Below are 10,959 nucleotides of genomic sequence, written 5' to 3'. Positions count from 1 at the left end.
CAAAAGGGAGCGGAAGCGCGCGTTAAGGGACGTATACGCGGTAGAGCCAGTCGCCCCAAAGTTCAACCCATGGTCCTCCTGCCTGATCCCCTTTGATAGAAGGGACCATCCCACTAGCATCCATCATGGCGGATTCGCCGCATTGGTCTTAGACTCAATTATTGACGGATTTCATCTCACTAGAGTCCTTATGGACTGCGGCAGCAGCCTGAACCTGCTTTACCAGGATACAGTGTGGAAAATGGGCATAGATCCCTCGAGGATTAAGCCCACCAAAACGACCTTTAAAGGCGTAATACCAGGTGTAGAGGCCAACTATACAGGCTCAGTGACACTTGAAGTGGTCTTCGGATCTCCGGATAATTTCCGAAGCGAGGAGTTAATCTTCGACATAGTCCCGTTTCACAGTGGTTATCACACACTGCTCGGGTGAACCGCATTCACTAAGTTCAATGCGGTACCGCACTACGCATACCTTAAGCTCAAGATGCCAGGTCCTCGAGGAGTAATTACGGTCAACGGAAACACCGAACGCTCCCTCCGAACGGAGGAGCACACGGCGGCCCTTGCAGCAGAAGTACAAAGCAGCCTCTCCAGACAGTTCTCCAGTCCGGCCACTAAATGACCGGACACCGTCAAGCGCGCCCGGAGTAACCTACAACAAGGCCGCCTGGCACGATCCGAGCAGGCTTAGCAATGCGGCCCCAACCCCAACCCTCGCAAAAAGGCGACGCCAGTGCTTCGCGTACATAACTACGCTCTAGAGATACCATGGGTACAGGGGGAGGGGCACCATCACGGCACGCCCAAAAATACGGCTTAAACCATACCAGGGGCTGCCGATTTTTTTACCTCTTACTTTCAGGACTCCATCCTTCGGAAGGCCTGTTCGGCAGTTCAATTGCCGCACAACCGATGCAAGAACCAGGGAAGCAGACAAGCCACGTCGCAGTATGGAACTCCCAGGTGGTTCGGGACCCCCTACCCGAGATCCGCCGGTTTTGACACCGACACCTCCCAACAAGCGCTATCGTTTAACGCCCCTAGCTAGGCATAAAAGTGGAGATAGATCTAGGTATTGCCATCTTGGGTAGGCAATCCATAAGTAGCTCTCATAATAGATTCATAAGGTAATTAATTTCTTTCCAAGGAAGTGTTCCATGCCTTTCCTTAACAGAAATTTGAATCTAATATCCACTTCCTTCATATCAATAATTGCACCAATTGTTCTGAGGAAAGGTCTACCAAGAATAATAGGACATGAAAGATTGCAATCTATATCAAGAACAATGAAATCTACGGGCACATAGTTCCTATTTGCAACAATAAGAACATCATTAATTATTCCCATAGGTTTCTTAATAGTGGAATCCGCAAGGTGCAAGTTCAAAGGACAATCATCAAAATCATGGAAACCTAGCAAATCACACAAAGTTTTTGGAATCGTGGAAACACTAGCACCCAAATCACACAAATCATAGCACTCATGATCTTTAATTTTTATTTTTATTGTAGGTTCCCACTCATCATAAAGTTTTCTAGGGATAGAAACATCCAACTCAAGTCTTTCTTCATAAGATTGCATCAAAGCATCAACGATATGTTTAGTAAAAACTTTATTTTGACTATAAGCATGAGGAGAATTTAGCATGGATTGCAAGAAGGAAATACAATCTATCAAAGAGCAATTATCATAATTAAATTCCTTGAAATCCAAGATAGTGGGTTAATTGATATTCAAAGTTTTGACCTCTTCAATCCCACTTTTAACAGTTTTAGCATCAAGATCTAAAGATTCCGAATTTTTTGAACGCCTTCTAGGTAAAGATGGCTCATCTTCAGCCCCATAATTATCAAGATTCATATTGCAAAACAAAGATTTAATAGGAGATACATCAATAACTTTTAGATCTTCATCCTTATTATCATGAAAACTAGAAGAACACGCTTTTATGAAGCAATCTTTCTTAGCACGCATCCTAGTGGTTCTTTCTTTGCACTCATCAATGGAAATTCTCATGGCTTTGAGAGACTCATTGATATCATGCTTAGGTGGAATAGATCTAAGTTTCAAAGAATCAACATCAAGAGAAATTCTATCAATGTTCCTAGCCAACTCATCAATCTTAAGCAATTTTTCTTCAATCAAAGCATTGGAACTCTTTTGCGAAGTAATAAATTCTTTAATATTAGATTTAAAATCAGAGGGCATTGATACGTCCATTTTGCATCATGCTTTTATACCAATATTTGTTGCATTATGGGCTGTTATTACACATTATGTCACAATACTTATGCCTATTCTCTCTTATTTTACAAGGTTTACATAAAGAGGGAGAATGCCGGCAGCTGGGATTCTGGGCTGGAAAAGGAGCAAATATTAGAGACCTATTCTTCACAGCTCCAAAAGTCCTGAAACTTCATGAAAGATGTTTTCCAAACATATAAAAAATATTGAGAGCAAGAACTTCACCAGGGGGGCCACAACCAGCCCACGAGGGTGGGGGTGCGCCCTACCCACCCTGGGCGCGCCCACTACCTCGTGGGCCCCCTGGTGGCCCTCCGGTGGCCATCTTCTGCTATATGGAGTCTTTCGATGGGAAAAATCATAAGCCATCTTCTCGGAAGAAACTCTGCCGCCACGAGGCGGAACCTTGGCGGAACCAATCTAGGGCTCTGACGGAGCTGTTCTGCCGGGGAAACTTCCCTCCCAGAGGGGGAAATCATCGCCATCGTCATCACCAATGCTCCTCTCATAGGGAGAGGGCAATCTCCATCAACATCTTCATCAGCACCATCTCATCTCAAAACCCTAGCTCATCTCTTGTATCCAATTCTTGTCTCCAAGTCCGGGATTGGTGCTAGTAGGTTGCTAGTAGTGTTAATTACTCCTTGTAGTTGATGCTAGTTGGTTTAATTGGTGGAAGATCATATGTTCAGATCCTATATGCATATTAATATCCCTCTGCTTATGACCATGTTTATGCTTTGTGAGTAGTTACTTTTGTTCCTGAGGACATGGGAGAAGTCTTGCTATTAGTAGTCATGTGAATTTGGTATTCGTTCGATATTTTGATGAGATGTATGTTATCTCTCCTCTAGTGGTGTTACGTGAACGTCGACTACATGACACTTCACCATTATTTGGGCCTAGAGGAAGGCATTGGGAAGTAATAAGTAGATGATGGGTTGCTAGAGCACCCAAGCACCTGTCCACCCACATACCAAATTATCAAAGTACCGAATGCGAATCATATGAACGTGATGAAAACTAGCTTGACGATATTCCCATGTGTCCTCGGGAGCACTTTTCATCATATAAGAGTTTGTCTAGGCTTGTCCTTTGCTGCAAAAGGATTGGGCCACCTTGCTGCACCTTATTTACTTTTGTTACTTATTGCATGTTACAAATTACCTTATCACAAAACTATTTGTTACCACTTATTTCAGTACTTGCAGAGAATACCTTGTTGGAAACCGCTTATCATTTCCTTCTGCTCCTCGTTGGGTTCGACACTCTTACTTATCGAAAGTACTACAATAGATCCCCTATACTTGTGGGTCATCAAGACTATTTTTTGGCGCCGTTGCCGAGGAGTGAAGCTCCTTTGTTAGGTGGAATTTGGTAAGGAAAAATTTATATAGTGTGCTGAAATTTAATATCACTTATTACCATGGAAAGTAATCCTCTAAGGGGCTTGTTTGGGGTATCTTCACCCCGACCAGTAGAGCAAAGAGTTTCTCCTCAACCTACTAAAAATTAAAATTAAAATGAAAATGCTTGCTTCGAAGTTCCTGCGGGTATGATAGAAAAACTACTAGCTAATCCTTTTTTAGGAGATGGAACAAAACATCCTGATGAACATCTGATATATGTGGATGAAGTTTGTGGATTATTTAAGCTTGCAGGTATACCCGGAGATGTTGTTAAGAGTAAGATCTTCCCTTTATCTTTGAGAGGAGATGCATCGACATGGTATAGGCTATGTGATGATATGGGGTCTTGGAATTACAAACGATTGAAATTGGAATTTCATCAGAAGTTTTGTCCTATGCATCTTGTTCATCGTGATCGCAATTATATATATATAATTTGTGGCCTCGCGAAGGAGAAAGCATCGCTCAAGCTTTGGGGAGGCTTAAATCAATGTTATGTTCATGCCCCAATCATGAGCTCTCAAGAGAAATGATTATTCAATTTTTTTGTGCTCGGCTTTCTGGTAACAATCGCACCATGATACTTCTTGTGCTGGCTCTTATATGATGAAGACTATTGAATTCAAATGGGATTTATTGGAAAGAATTAAACGCAACTCTGAAGATTGGGACCTCGACAATGGTAAGGAGTCAGGTATGACAACTAGTTTTGATTGTGTTAAATCTTTTATGGATACCGATATTTTTCATAAATTTAGCACTAAATATGGACTTGACTCTGAGGTAGTACCTTCTTTCTATGAATCTTTTGCTGCTTATGTTGATCTCCCCAAGGAGAAGTGGTTTAAATATGATACTCCCATAGAAGTAAAAGTAGCTGCACCTATTAAAGTTGAAGAAAATACTATCACTTATAATGATCCTATTGTTCCCACATCTTATGTTGAGAAACCACCTTTCCCTATTAGGATAAAGGATCATGATAAAGCTTCAACTATAGTTCGTAAAAGCAATATTAAAAGATATACACCTCCTGAGAAAGTTAAAGTTGAACCTAATATTGCTATTGTTAAAGATCTCCTGTCTGATAATATTGATGGGCATGTTATTTATTTCTGTGATGAAACTACTAGAATTGCTAAACCCTATGATAAAGATAAACCTATACCTGTGGTAGGCATGCCTGTTATTTCTGTTAAAATAGGAGATCATTGTTATCATGGCTTATGTGATATGGGTGCTAGTGCTAGTGCAATACCTTATTCCTTATACAAAGAAGTTATGCATGATATTGCACCTGCTGAGATGGAAGATATTGATGTCACAATTAAACTTGCCAATAGAGATACTATTTCACTAATGGGAATTTTTAGAGATGGTGAAGTCTTGTGTGGGAAAACTAAACATCTTGTTGATTTTCTTGTTCTTGGTTCCCCACAAGATAGCTTTTGTCCCACTATATTTGGTAGACCCTTCTTAAATACTGTTAATGCTACCATAGATTGCAAAAGAGATGTTGTTACTATCGGTTTAGATGATATGGCTCATGAATTTAATTTTTCTAAATTTAGTAGACAACACCGTGAAGAAGAATTACCTAGTAAGGATGAAATTATTGGTCTTGCTTCTATTGTCGTACCTCCTAGTGATCCTTTAGAACAATATTTGCTAGACCATGAAAATGACATGTTTATGAATGAAAGAAGGGAATTAGATGAAGTATTCTTTAAACAGGAACCTCTTCTGAAAAACAATTTACCTGTTGAAATCCTAGGGGATCCTCCTCCACCCAAGGGTGATCCCATATTTGAGCTTAATCTGTTACCTGATACTCTTAAATATGCTTATCTTGATGAGAAAAGATATATCATGTTGTTATTAGTGCTAACCTTTCAGAGCATGAAGAAGAGAGACTATTGAAAACTCTGAAGAAGCACCGTGCTGCTATTGGGTATACTCTTGATGATCTTAAGGGCATTAGTCTCACTCTATGTCAACATAAAATTAATTTGGAATAATATGCTAAACCAGTTCGTGATCATCAATGCCGGCTGAATCCTAAAATGAAAGAAGTGGTAAGAAAGGATATACTAAAGCTCCTTGAGGCAGGTATAATTTATCCCGTTGCTGATAGTCAGTGGGTAAGCCCTGTCCATTGTGTCCCTAAGAAGGGAGGTATTACTGTTGTTCCTAATGATAAAGATGAATTGATCCCTCAAAGAATTATTACAAGTTATAGGATGGTAATTGATTTCCACAAACTAAATAAGGCTACTAAAAAAGATCATTACCCCTTACCTTTTATCGATCAAATGCTAGAAAGGTTGTCCAAACATACACAATTTTGCTTTCTAGATGGTTATTCTGGTTTCTCTCAAATACCTGTGTCAGCCAAAGATCAATCAAAGACTACTTTTACATGCCCTTTTGGTACTTTTGCTTATAGACGTATGCCTTTTGGTTTATGTAATGCACCTGCTACCTTTCAAAGATGCATGATGGCTATATTCTCTTACTTTTGTGAAAAGATTTGTGAGGTTTTCATGGATGACTTTTCCGTCTATGGATCTTCTTTTGATGATTGCTTGAGCAACCTTGATCGAGTTTTGCAGAGATGTAAAGAAACTAATCTTGTCTTGAATTGGGAAAAGTGCCACTTTATGGTTAATGAAGGTATTGTCTTGGGGCATAAAGTTTCTGAAAGAGGTATTGAAGTTGATAAAGCCAAGGTTGATGCTATTGAAAAGATGCCATCTCCCAAGGACATCAAAGGTATAAGAAGTTTCTTTGGTCATGCCGGTTTTTATAGGAGGTTCATTAAGGACTTCTCAAAAATCTCTCGGCCTCTGACTAATTTATTACAAAAAGATATACCATTTGTTTTTGATGAAGAATGTGTAGAAGCATTTGAAATACTTAAGAAAGCATTGATTTTTGCACCTATTGTTCAGCCACCTGATTGGAATTTACCCTTTCAAATTATGTGTGATGCTAGTGATTATGCTATAGGTGCTGTTCTAGGATAAAGAGTTGATAAGAAACTAAATGTTATTCAATATGCTAGTAAAACTCTAGACAATGCTCAAAGAAATTATGCTACCACTGAAAAAGAATTCTTAGCAGTTGTATTTGCTTGTGATAAGTTTAGACCTTATATTGTTGATTCTAAAGTAACTATTCACACAAATCATGCTGCTATTAAATATCTTATGGAAAAGAAAGATGCTAAACCTAGACTTATTTGATGGGTTCTCTTGCTACAAGAATTTGATTTGCATATTGTTGATAGAAAAGGAGCTGAGAACCCCGTTGCAGACAACTTGTCTAGGTTAGAATATGTGCTTGATGACACACTACCTATTGATGATAGCTTTCCTGATGAGCAATTAAATGTCATAAATGCTTCTCATACTGCTCCATGGTAAGCTGATTATGCTAATTACATTGTTGCTAAGTTTATACCACCTAGTTTCACATACCAGCAAAAGAAAAAGTTCTTCTATGATTTGAGGCATTACTTTTGGGATGACGCACATCTTTATAAACAAGGAGTAGATGGTTTTATTAGACGTTGTGTACCTGAGCATGAACAGGAACAGATCTTACGCAAGTGTCACTCTGAAGCTTATGGAGGACACCATGCTGGAGATAGAACTGCACATAAGGTATTGCAATCTGGTTTTTATTGGCCTACTCTCTTCAAGGATGCCCGTAAGTTTGTCTTATCTTGTTATGAATGTCAAAGAATTGGTAATATTAGTAGATGTCAAGAAATGCCTATGAACTATTCACTTGTTATTGAACCATTTGATGTTTGGGGATTTGACTATATGGGACCTTTTTCCTTCCTCTAATGGTTATACACATATTTTAGTTGCTGTTGATTACGTTACTAAGTGGGTAGAAGCTATTCCAACTAGTAGTGATGATCATAACACTTCTATTAAAATGCTTAAAGAAGTTATTTTTCCAAGATTTGGCGTCATAAAAATCAACAACTTCGAAGGCACAAATCTGAAGGTGGTGAACGGTCAAAGAATCAAACATTATATCTCAGGTAATCCCATAAATGTTGAAGCCAATGTTATTGAAACCGTAACCCGGGAGGAATTCATAAGGGACACTTTCCGGAACGTTTCAGACTCCGAAAAGGAATAGGTATGTGGTACGGTAAGTAAACCGACTCCAAAACATTTTTTAAGGCAATATTTATCCATTTTGGAATATTTGTTTTGACTCCTGTATCACGAAAAATCCCCTGTTTTTGTTTCGAGCTGATTTTCTGACAGATCCAGGTCGTCATGTCGTCTTCAAGCGCCCCCAAGGACCAGTTCTTCGAGAAGGTCATCAACCCCTACCTCGCAGAAGTGCTGCAACACCCTAAAACCATTGAGATGCGTGAGGGGTTGTTGCACATCCGCGATGTTGAGGGACCAAGGAAGACCAGAAGCACGGAGGCAAGGCTCGAGGCATTGGAGCAGGAAGTTTTCAAGTGTCAGGAGATGGTGGAGCGTGGACTTGATTCCAATCACATTATGATCACGGAGTTCACCAACAACCACAAGCTGGACGTCAAGGACATTGGGGAGGCCATCTTCAAGCTTCATGAGAAAGACGAGCACCTCCAAGCCCAGATCTATGTCCTGCAAAACCAAAACTGTGGGTATGAATATAGATTCAAGAGGATGAGTTTGGCTGCAGATTTGAGGTTTCAGGAGACACGGTCATCATTCTATGATGGAGAGCCTATGCCTTGGAAGAAGGACGACAAGCCTACACCATCAACAAAATCACCACTGTCTCCACCAACAAAGAAGAATTGAGTTTCTGGTATGGGCACTCCACTTGGCAACTGCCAAGCTTGGGGCAGTGCCCCAATATCGTATCACCATCTCTTTTATCTTTACCATTTTTCTTAGTTCGATCGTTTTGGTAATATCTTGATCTAGTAGAATAAAAGTTCTTAGTATGATCTATTCATGAGTTTTGCTTTATTATCCTTCTATGTAATCGAGTCCGTGAGCTATATAATAAAGATTAGTGTTGAGTCAAGGACTTGATTATGTTGCCTTGATCCTAAGTGAATAAAAGAAAAGAGAAAGAAATAAAAAGAAACAAAGAGATCATGTGAATATTATGGAGAGTAATGAGCTCACATAGAAAGAGTATGATGAATAAAAGTTGTTGAGGGTTGACAAACACAGTTTTGGTCATCGTTGTAATTAATAGGAAGTAATAAAGAAAGAGAGGTCTTCACATATAGATATACTACCTTGGACATCTTTTATGATTGTGAGCACTCATTAAAATATGACATGCTAAAGAGTTGACATTGGACAAGGAAGACAACATAATGGGTTATGTTTTCTTACATCTGAGATGAATTATATTGTCTTGGATCTTCCAACATGATGAACTTGACTTTCCCCCTCATGCTAGCCAAATTCATTGCACCATGTAGAGATAATACTTGTGCTTCCAAATACCCTTAAACCAGTCTTGCCATAAGAGTGCACCATAGGATTGAATAAGATCCTTCAAGTAAGTTGTCATCGGTGCAAAGCAATAAAAATTGCTCTTTAAATATGTGTGATTGATTGGTGTGGAGGAAATAAGCTTTATACAATCGTGTGATATGGAAGTAATAAAAGCGATAGACTGCATAATAGAAGTCCATATCACAAGTGGTAATATAAAGTGACGTTCTTTCGCATTAAGATTTTGTGCATCCAACCATAAAAGCGCATGGCAACCTCTGCTTCCCTCTGCGAAGGGCCTATTTTTTACTTTTATCTCCTACATTACATAAGATTCATGGTGATCTTCACCCTTCCTTTTTACGTTTTATCCTTTGGCAAGCACAATATGTTGGAAAGATCTTGGTATATATGGCTAATTGGATGTGAGTTTCCATGAACTATTACTGTTGACATTACCCTTAAGGTAAGACGTTGGGAGGCAAAACTATAAGCCCCTATCTTTCTCTGTGTCCGATTAAAACTCCGTACCCATAAGTATTGCGTGAGTGTTAGCAATTGTGAAAGATTATATGATAGTTGAGTATGTGGACTTGTTGAAAAGCTCTTATACATTGACTCTTTCCTATGTTATGATAAATTCCAATTGCTTCAATGACTGAGATTATAGTTTGTTAGTTTTCAATGAAGTTTATGATTCATACTTGAAATTGTGATTGAATTGCTACTCTAGCGTAAGAGATTATATGACAAGAATTATATAAGTTGCTGTTCTAAGAATGATCATGATGCCCTCATGTCCGTATTTTATTTTTATCGACACCTCTATCTCTAAACATGTGGACATATTTTTCGATTTCGGTTTTTCTCTTGAGGACAAGCGAGGTCTAAGCTTGGGGTGTTGGTACGTCCATTTTGCATCATGCTTTTGTATTAATATTTATAGCATTATGGGCTGTTATTACACATTATGTCACAATACTTATGCCTATTCTCTATTATTTTACAAGGTTTACATAAAGAGGGAGAATGCCGGCAGCTGGGATTCTGGGCTGGAAAAGGAGCAAATATTAGAGACCTATTCTGCACAGCTCCAAAAGTCCTAAAACTTCATGGAAGATGTTTTCCAAATATATAAAAAATACTGAGAGAAAGAACTTCACCAGGGGGGCCACACCCTGCCCACGAGGGTGGGGGCGCGCCCTACCCCCCTGGGCGCGCCCCCCTACCTCGTGGGAACCCTGGTGGCCCTCCGGTGGCCATCTTATGTTATATGTAGTCTTTCGATGGGAAAAAAAATCATAAGCCATCTTCTCGGACGAAACTCTGCCGCCACGAGGCGGAACCTTGGCGGAACCAATCTAGGGCTCTAGCGGAGCTGTTTTGCCGGGGAAACTTCCCTCCTGGAGGGGGAAATCATCGCCATCGTCATCACCAACACTCCTCTCATCGGGAGAGGGCAATATCCATCAACATCTTCATCAGCACCATCTCATCACAAAACCCTAGTTCAGCTCTTGTATCCAATTCTTATCTCCAAGTCCGGGATTGGTGCTAGTTGGTTGCTAGTAGTGTTAATTACTCCTTGTAGTTGATGCTAGTTGGTTTAATTGGTGGAAGATCATATGTTCAGATCCTATATGCATATTAATATCCCTCTGCTTATGACCATGTTTATGCTTTGTGAGTAGTTACTTTTGTTCCTGAGGACATGGGAGAAGTCTTGCTATTAGTAGTCATGTGAATTTGGTATTCGTTCGATATTTTGATGAGATGTATGTTGTCTCTCCTCTAGTGGTGTTATGTGAACGTCGACTACATGACA

Source organism: Triticum aestivum, chromosome 1A, assembly GCF_018294505.1.
Source record: "Triticum aestivum cultivar Chinese Spring chromosome 1A, IWGSC CS RefSeq v2.1, whole genome shotgun sequence".
NCBI classification, from domain to species: Eukaryota; Viridiplantae; Streptophyta; class Magnoliopsida; order Poales; family Poaceae; genus Triticum; species Triticum aestivum.
Note: the sequence above shows the minus strand (reverse complement) of the source record.